General features: G+C 35.4%; 1 non-coding gene across 1 annotated transcript; it reads right to left on the reverse strand.

Annotated features, from left to right (window-relative positions):
• Positions 1–346: 346 nt before the first annotated feature.
• Positions 347–419, reverse strand: TRNAK-UUU (transfer RNA lysine (anticodon UUU)). Its single transcript has one exon. It is a non-coding gene; the product is annotated as a tRNA-Lys (tRNA).
• Positions 420–8,305: the final 7,886 nt, after the last annotated feature.

Consider the following 8,305-nt stretch of genomic DNA (forward strand, 5'->3'; position numbering starts at 1 on the left):
AGTGAATAACTGATAATCTAAAGGTTCTGACCCAGTGAATACTTTATTCAACAAATATAGTTTCCAGTTCCTTTTCTAAAACATCCTAGTGTAGAGGGATAACTTTCTTATATTTCATGAGCTGTAAGCATTTTGTACTGTGTTCTTCAGGAAGTCTCTATTATTAAAAACTGCTAAAATCATCTTCTACTTGGAACAGAATATCAAATCTCAGCTACTGATTAAGGCTGAAGACTGTGACTTCTTGGTGCTTCCTCACTGTAGGCAGGTAAAAGTCATCAAAGTTTAACCCAAATTTTGGGCCAGAAGCTGAGTATTTTTGGCCCAAGAAAACACACATTTTTTGCGCCTGGACAGGGACTTGAACCCTGGACCCTCAGATTAAAAGTCTGATGCTCTACCGACTGAGCTACCCAGGCCCTGAAACGGTGCTTTTACTTTATTTCCTTTATACAGTTCAATTGTTTTGAGGGCATTCTTAACTTGCAATAGAATTTTGATAAATTCATTATTACTGCTCACATTTTTTTCCAGTGGACATCTTGACATTTTTCTTCATAAGTTTCCGTTTTTTTTGAAGGATACAGTGACTTGTAGCAAAGGAATCTTAAAATTATAGTAATGTAATACTTACCAACGTCTTTTGAGAAAGAGAGAAGAGAAAGCCCTTGTTAAACTTCTGTGAAAGATTTTACTTTGATCTTTTATTTCCTTCAATTCGTTATTTCCATCCCGTGTCTCTCAAAGAATTTCATCCCAATACAACATCATTTTGTATTTAGTATTTTCTTGATCTTCCTACCATGCTTCTCTGTACCAAATACAGGTATAAACATTCAAATCTGGTGTATTCCCTTTGAATCTAAATCTATATTAAAAATACTTCTTGTGGATTGTGCTATATCTGCATCTACTTGCACATAATCAATCAAGGCATAATAAGCAGATAATTTAAAGACCTTTAAATGGAGGATATAATGGAAGTAAATGTGAAATTTGTCATCCTCCCCTCTCCATGAAGTCGTGTACAAGACTACCTCTACTGAAGGATTCAGTTTTTCCAATTGTTCCCATGATGGGAATCCGAGAGGAGAGCATATTTACATCCCGGGGCAATGTGCCACAGTCAAATGAGTCTTAAGTTATCAGAAATGTCTTAATTTATCAAGCAGAAGGGCAGGATTTTTCCGCGAAAGGTGAGAAGGTAGGACTTACGTGCCAAACTTCTATGGCAGACTGATTCTCTGAGAGGTGATCTTAGAAAGTTAACTACCTTAGGAAAGGTAAAATATGTAAGATCTAGAGGTAGATTTTGTTCAACTGTTTGAATACAGCTTAACAATGGAGTTGCTATAAAACTTGCAGCCGGGGTTGGTTCCGATGCATTGATTTCTCTGTTTGGTGTCCAACACACTTCAGCTGTTCTATGCTGCTTATAAACGGATGTTCTCTCGTTAATATTCAACTCCGTTATCACCACTGGTTTTTCAAACATAAGAATGGCTTCTTTTCTTTTTTCCCCGCGTCTTTTTCCTTCCTCCCCCAGCTCACTCCTCCCTTTTCTCGGCCTCTTTTCTGTCCCCCTGAGAACCAGATGATTCCAGCAGTGCCTCCAAGTCTGCTCTTTTCCAGTCTGCCAAATATTCAGTCTCTGAACCGCTCCAGAAACTTGCCTGGCCTCACAGGGGAAGCTGCAGAGGGAACCGAGAAGGAGCCGGCGGAGCAAAGCCTTGGGGAAACTCTCGCTTGAGAAGAATCGATCAAAAATCTCAAGAGGTTTTCCTTTGCCTGCAAGGGAGCCAGATTTTAGAATTCCGTTTCCGATTGGATAACTTTTGGATCGGTCTTGGCAAAGACCAGGAGTTTCTGTGTTTGAAAACAGGGTTTTTGTTTTCGGAGCTGGTCTCAGGGAATAGGGCTTTTGGAAGCCTTTGTGCACCAAGGATCCTGTTGTTCGCGGCTGCTTCTGCGCGGTACGTTCCAGAAATTGCATTGCTAGATGCCGAATAAGAACTTCAGTTTACACAGAAGTAACTAGAATCCACAAAAATGTTGTCCACCAAATTCAAATATTAAATATCTCCAATTTAACTTCTGTAGTCCCTCCTCCGACAGAAGGGTAACTGCGACAGAGGAGTTGGAGTGGAAACGGACAGGGGAATTCCTGCTTCGTGTCCTCTCCTGCTTTTGGACGTCGAGGTGGCATTTCCCCTGGAATTCCTTCTCTCTTTCCCATTTGCCAGTTCCTACTTGTCCTTTGGATCTCAGTTCAGACATTACCCACCACCTCCTTCTCGAAGCTTTCGCTCACTCCTCAAGACTCGTTTAGAAATTCTAGAATACACCCAGGATTCCTGAGATTATTTCAGTCCTATTAATAGTGCTTATTACAAGTTGAATCTTCTATTAGCATGCTCAGGGCTCAGTCCTTAAATACCTCGTATAAGCAAATGTCTTTTCGTCTTGGAATGCCAAAGTCACACATGCAGCTGCCTTCTTGACAAGTATTTTATACTTAACATGGCCAAAAACTGAATTCATAATTTTCTCCCCAAACTTCTTTCTCATCAGTCTTCACCATCTCAATAAAAACTACTCCATCTGTGCAGTTATCTGTGAATCTTTGCTTCTGCTCAGATCCTACATCTCATCTATCAGCTCCACCTTCAAAATATATCCATAATCCAATCAGTTTTTATTATGTCCATTGCTATCATACTAGAAGGTCTATCATTCTATCACCTAATTGTTTTTTCTCTTTCTCACCTAATTTTAAAAAATACATTGGAGTATACTTGATTTACAATGTGGTGTTAGTTTCAGGTATATGGCAAAGTGATTCAGTTATACATATACATATATCTATTCTTTTTCCAGATTCTTTTCCCATATAGGTTATTACAGACTATTGAGTAGAGCTCCCTGTGTTATACAGTAGGTCCTTGTTGACTAATTATTTTATATATAGTAGTGTGTATATGTTAATCTCAACCTCCTAATTTACCCTTCCCCATTCTTTTTTTTTCTTTGACACAATTTTACATTAAATTCTGTTTCCTTTCTACAAAATGATTTTAAGGGAATTTTACTGATTGAGCACCTCAGGTTTTATGTGAAGTTGCTCCTGTTGTGAATAAAGAGGGAGTTCTTTATTCTGGAATTTTGCTTCTGTCTTTTCCTCAAGGCCAGTTCTACCTGGTGACAAGATACAATTTGAGGTGAAGCCTAATCAGTCCTCATTTCACTTAAGAAAGAAAAGAATCTTAGCCTGCACTATGGCCAACGGTGGCTGTGACCACAGCTGGCAATTGGGGAACGTTTCCAATATGTAGACCCTCAGGCATTTCTCAGGTCCATCACCTAAATTTTTGCAATAGATCCATCACTGGTCTCCTGGTTTCTATTAACCTTGCCCCTTTCCTGTCTATTCTAAACACAGAAGTAGTGCAAAATTCTCCAATGGTGCGAAACTCTCCAAGAGTATCCTTCTTATTCAGTAAAAAAGCCAAAGTGCTTCTAGTGGCGAGCAAGAGTCCTCTCCTCCTACCCTACTCTCATCTCTAGTTCCTTGCTCTTTCTCAAACAAGTCCGACATCCTCCTGCCTCAGTCTTTTGCACAGGTTGTTTCCTCTGCCTGGAAACACTCTTTCCCAAATACATGCCCAACTCATTTCCTTATATCCTTCAGGTCTGCTCAAATATCACTTTCTCAGTGAAGTCTTACCTGTTCAACATATTTAAAATTACAAAACATTAAAAAGAAAAAAAAGCCATCCTTATTATCTTTTTGATATATTTTTTCATTCCTACTTATCACCATCTACTATACTATACATTTTACTTATTCATTGGTCTGCATTTCCCATTACAATGCAAACTCCATGTGGATAGACTTTTGCCCATTTTGTTCACAGATTTAGTCCCAGTATTTAGAGGAGTACATGTCAAATAGCAGCTACTCATTAACAATCTGTTGAATAAATGTTGAATGAATGGTCTACTAGGGTACAATACATGAGTTTTTCTACAGCAAATTTCAAGAGTTTAACCTTGAAAGGGGACAGGAATGGTCTGTTCATAGGTAAAGGTTTTGAATTCCATTTATATAGCTCCCTGTTGTGGCTGTATGTACAAATCAGACTGAATTGCTAACCATGGGTCTTCTGTTTAATTATGTGACCCACCATTGCTAGTCAGTGCTTGTGCAAGGACTTAAAGCTTGACCTTGCAGTTAGGACTAAGCACCTGAGACTTCTAATCCCATCTGGAGAGCTGCAGATGTTCATCTGTGTAATCACTAGTTGTTCCACTTTCCAAACCTTCAATCTGTCCAGGAATAAGCCGTGACTCCTGAGCTACTGGAGCTAAAGATGGATGAAGATAACACATGAGGCTCTGAAGGAGTGGGAATCTGTTCTAAAGAAGACACGCTTTCCTATAAGGCTTCCGGATAGTGCTTTTAAAAAAATTTATTTGGTTGTTTTGTATTTTGAAAAGGTAAAACACTCATGGAGTTCAAAACAAGTATAAATAGTTACACAGTTGTTTCCTTCCCATCCCTGTTACTCACTTACTTGGTTCCCACTCTTTTCTCCATCATCCACAGGTTTCTACTGTTATTTATTTGTTATTTTGTTCTGGAGTTTCTTTATCCACTTGCATGTAAATATATACATTTTTATGTTCTGGGTCTTCCTTTTGATACCTCACAATATACTTTGGGAATTTTTACACATTGATAACGTAGAAATCTTCTTTGTCTTTGCTTAGTTTTACATTTTATTGCAAAATAAAACATACATAGAAGTAAATAAAACCTTATTTCTACAGCTTAACAATTAATTATAATGTGAACACCATTTAACTATTACTCAGGACTAAATAAACAAACAAAAAAACAGAGCATTGCTACACTCCAGAAGCTCTCAGTATGTCCCTTCCACTCACCCTGCCTTCCACACTCTTCTTATTCCTCCAGAAAACCACAATCCTGACTTTTATGGTAATCATTTTTTCCACTCTTAATAGCTTTCACTACCTACACATACATCCCTAAACAATATATCTTAATTTTGTGGTTTTTAAATTTATATTAGTATAATCATACTAAATGTTTCCTTTGTGTCTTCTTTTCACAAAATTATGCTTGTAAAATTCATCCATATTGTTGTGTGTGGCTCTGATCTGTTCCTTGTCAATTGTTAAGTAGTATTTGACATTATCCAATTTACTGTAAAGGTTCATTCAGGTTTTTCCAATTCTTGGCTATACAAACAATAGTACTATGAACATTCTTATACAAATCTCCTTGTGCACATATTTCTCTTGGATATATGTCTAAGATAATAGGGTATGTATACCTTCAACTTACTAGATAGAGTTCAACTGTTTTCCAAAGTAGTTGTATCATTTTAGTCAATAGTGGTGATGAAGGTTCTTATTACATCACATCCTTGCCAAATATTACTTCTTATTGTATTAATTTTAGTAATTCTGGTGGAAGATTGGTAGCATTTAATTATAGGATAACTTGCATTTTCCTAACTTCTAATAAAGTTGGTTGCTGTAGTTTTAAAAAATATTTCCGCAAATTCTTTAGCACTCCTCTTATGAATAGGTGGAGTCTGATTCCCTTCTCCTTGACTATGGGCTGGGCTTAGTGACTCGCTTCTAGGAAACAGAAAGAAGCCAAAGTGACACTGTGTTTGACATCTCAAGCTAAATAAAAAGACAAACATCTTCTGCCTGGCTCACTCTCTCACGGAAGTCGTAGACTTCATAGAGTCATGGACTCATAAAAGTTCTTTGTACCATATTTTCATGCTAGTCCTGTATGTTATTTATGTTGCAAATATCTTCTCCTATTCTGTTTCATTATTTTATAGGGTTTTTTGGTGGATGAACAGAGTTCCTCATTTCATTTAAATTTATCAAATTTCCTCTTATGTTTAGTGCTATTGTGACTTATTCCTTTAGAAATCCTCTTCTATCCCCAAATCCTCAGGGTACTTTTAAATATTCTCTTCTAAATGCTTTATATTCTTGTCTTTTACATTTCAGCACATTAATTAATGCAGCTGGAATTAATTTTTATGTATGGTTTATATTTTCCATATAGATATCTAATTATGCTGGCACAGTTTACTGAAAAGCCCTTCCTTTCCTTACTCTTCTACAGTGTCCTTTTTATTATATACCAAATGTCCTCTTTTTTTTTTTTCCCTGTTCCATTGGTCCATTTGTCTGTCCTTGCACCAACTTTGTCTGAGTTGATAAGGCTTTAAAGGAAGTTATCAGATATGGTTGAGCATATATGTCCCCTTCCTTCTTTTTCTCTTCTTCTTCCTTTTTCTTAAGCTGTTTAGCTGTTCTTGGCTTTTTGCATTCGCATACAAATATTTAGAAAGATCTTATTAAGTTCAAAAAAATGTTGAGATTGATAGAAATTACTTTAATCTATTAATCAATTTTAGAAGAGTAAATATTTTTACAATATTGTACCATTTTAAAATCCATAATCATAATGTATAACTTCACTTATCTAGGTCTTATTTAATGTCACTCAATAGAGTTTTATTTTTCCTATGAAGAATTTTACATTGTTTCTTAAATTTATTCCTATGTATTTGATATTAATGGCATTTTAAATTTAATGCTAGAATTCATAGAAAAACAATTTATTTTGTATCCAGCAATCTTGCTAAATCTCTTACTGATTTTATTTATCTGAGGATTTAAAATTTTCTGCATACTGAAGTAATAACTCTAAATAATAAGAATTTTATTTCCTCATTACAATTCTCTCTTTTGTTTCTCTTGCTTTGCAGCACTGGCTAGGACCTACAGTATAGCATCGAGTAGTAGTGGTCTTACTACTCTGACATAGCTGAGATAACTTTCACAATTTCACCATAAGTGTGATGCTGCTCTTGGCTTTTTACATATGTTCTTTTTTGAACAAAAGAAGTTCTTCTCTATTTTTAGTTTGTTTAGAAGTATTATTATTGGTTAATGTATGCTGAATTTTATCAAAACCTTTTCTGCATCCATTGAGATGATCATATGTGTTTCTCCTTTGATTTTTAAAATAATGTTCTTTTTTTTTTTTTTTTTTTTTTTTTTGGCTGCGCAGCCTGTGGGATCCTAGTTCCCCAACCAGATATCAAACCTGGGCCCCCTGCAAGTGTGGTGTCCTAACCACTGGACCATCAGGGAAATTCCTCCTTTGATCTTTTAATGGGATGAATTAACATCAACTGATTCTATAATCTTCAGCCAACTTTCATTATTTGGATAAATCCAATTTGGTAGTGCTGTATTATCTTTCACACTTATGTGGCTAGACAGTGGGTCAATATTTTGTTCAAGAATTTTGCATCTCTGATCATGAATGATACTGGCTTGGAATTTTCCTTTCTAAATACTGTACTTGTCAGATTTTTATATCAAGGCTATACTAGACACAGAATGAGTTGGGAAGAGCAGACTCTCTTTTACTCTTTGGGAGAATGAAACAGTTCTTTCTTTACTGTTTGACAGAATCCACTGGTAAATCCATCAGTGCCTACAGCCGTTTTTATTAGAAGAATTTAAAATTGTTGATTCAAGTATACCCTAATAAACCTGACTTTAAAAAATGTCCTTTTGCAAGTTACATTTCCAGTCAATTTTGGATTCAGGGCCATTATGTATTATTATTATTGTTTGATAGAAAGTACATCTCCTACTCCTTCTGAGCCTACCATTTTCTGACTGACTCAATAATTTAAAATTTATGCCATCATTGAGGTCACAGCATAATAAAATAGTTAACATAAGTTATTATATAATATGTACAATATACTATAATAGCTTACTATAATAACTATTATGGTATATTGTATATTATATACTATATATTACAGTATGTTATTATACTTATTATATATATTTACAAATTATATATAATAATATTATATATGTTATATAATTACAATAGTAAATTTCCCACAAAGTGTCTGGCACCTTTTATATATCATCTCATTTAATTCTTAAATTAACTCTTGTCAGGTAATCTTGTCATTACTTTTACAGATGTTACAGAGTTCCTAACTCTGAGAGGTTGTATTCCCTGACCAAAGATTACACAACTGATAGGTTGAGAAATTGGTGCCCTTAACCATTTTCCATACCAATTCCCTCAAATGAGTGCTCCATTTCTCAAGAGAATGTGCAGACTGCTCAAATTTTTCTTTGGTTTTGCCTATTTCTTACTAAATTCATTCCTAAATATTTTATGTTTCTATAGCTATTGTGAATAAAGTCT

Source organism: Hippopotamus amphibius, chromosome 11, assembly GCF_030028045.1.
Source record: "Hippopotamus amphibius kiboko isolate mHipAmp2 chromosome 11, mHipAmp2.hap2, whole genome shotgun sequence".
Classification (NCBI taxonomy): domain Eukaryota; kingdom Metazoa; phylum Chordata; class Mammalia; order Artiodactyla; family Hippopotamidae; genus Hippopotamus; species Hippopotamus amphibius.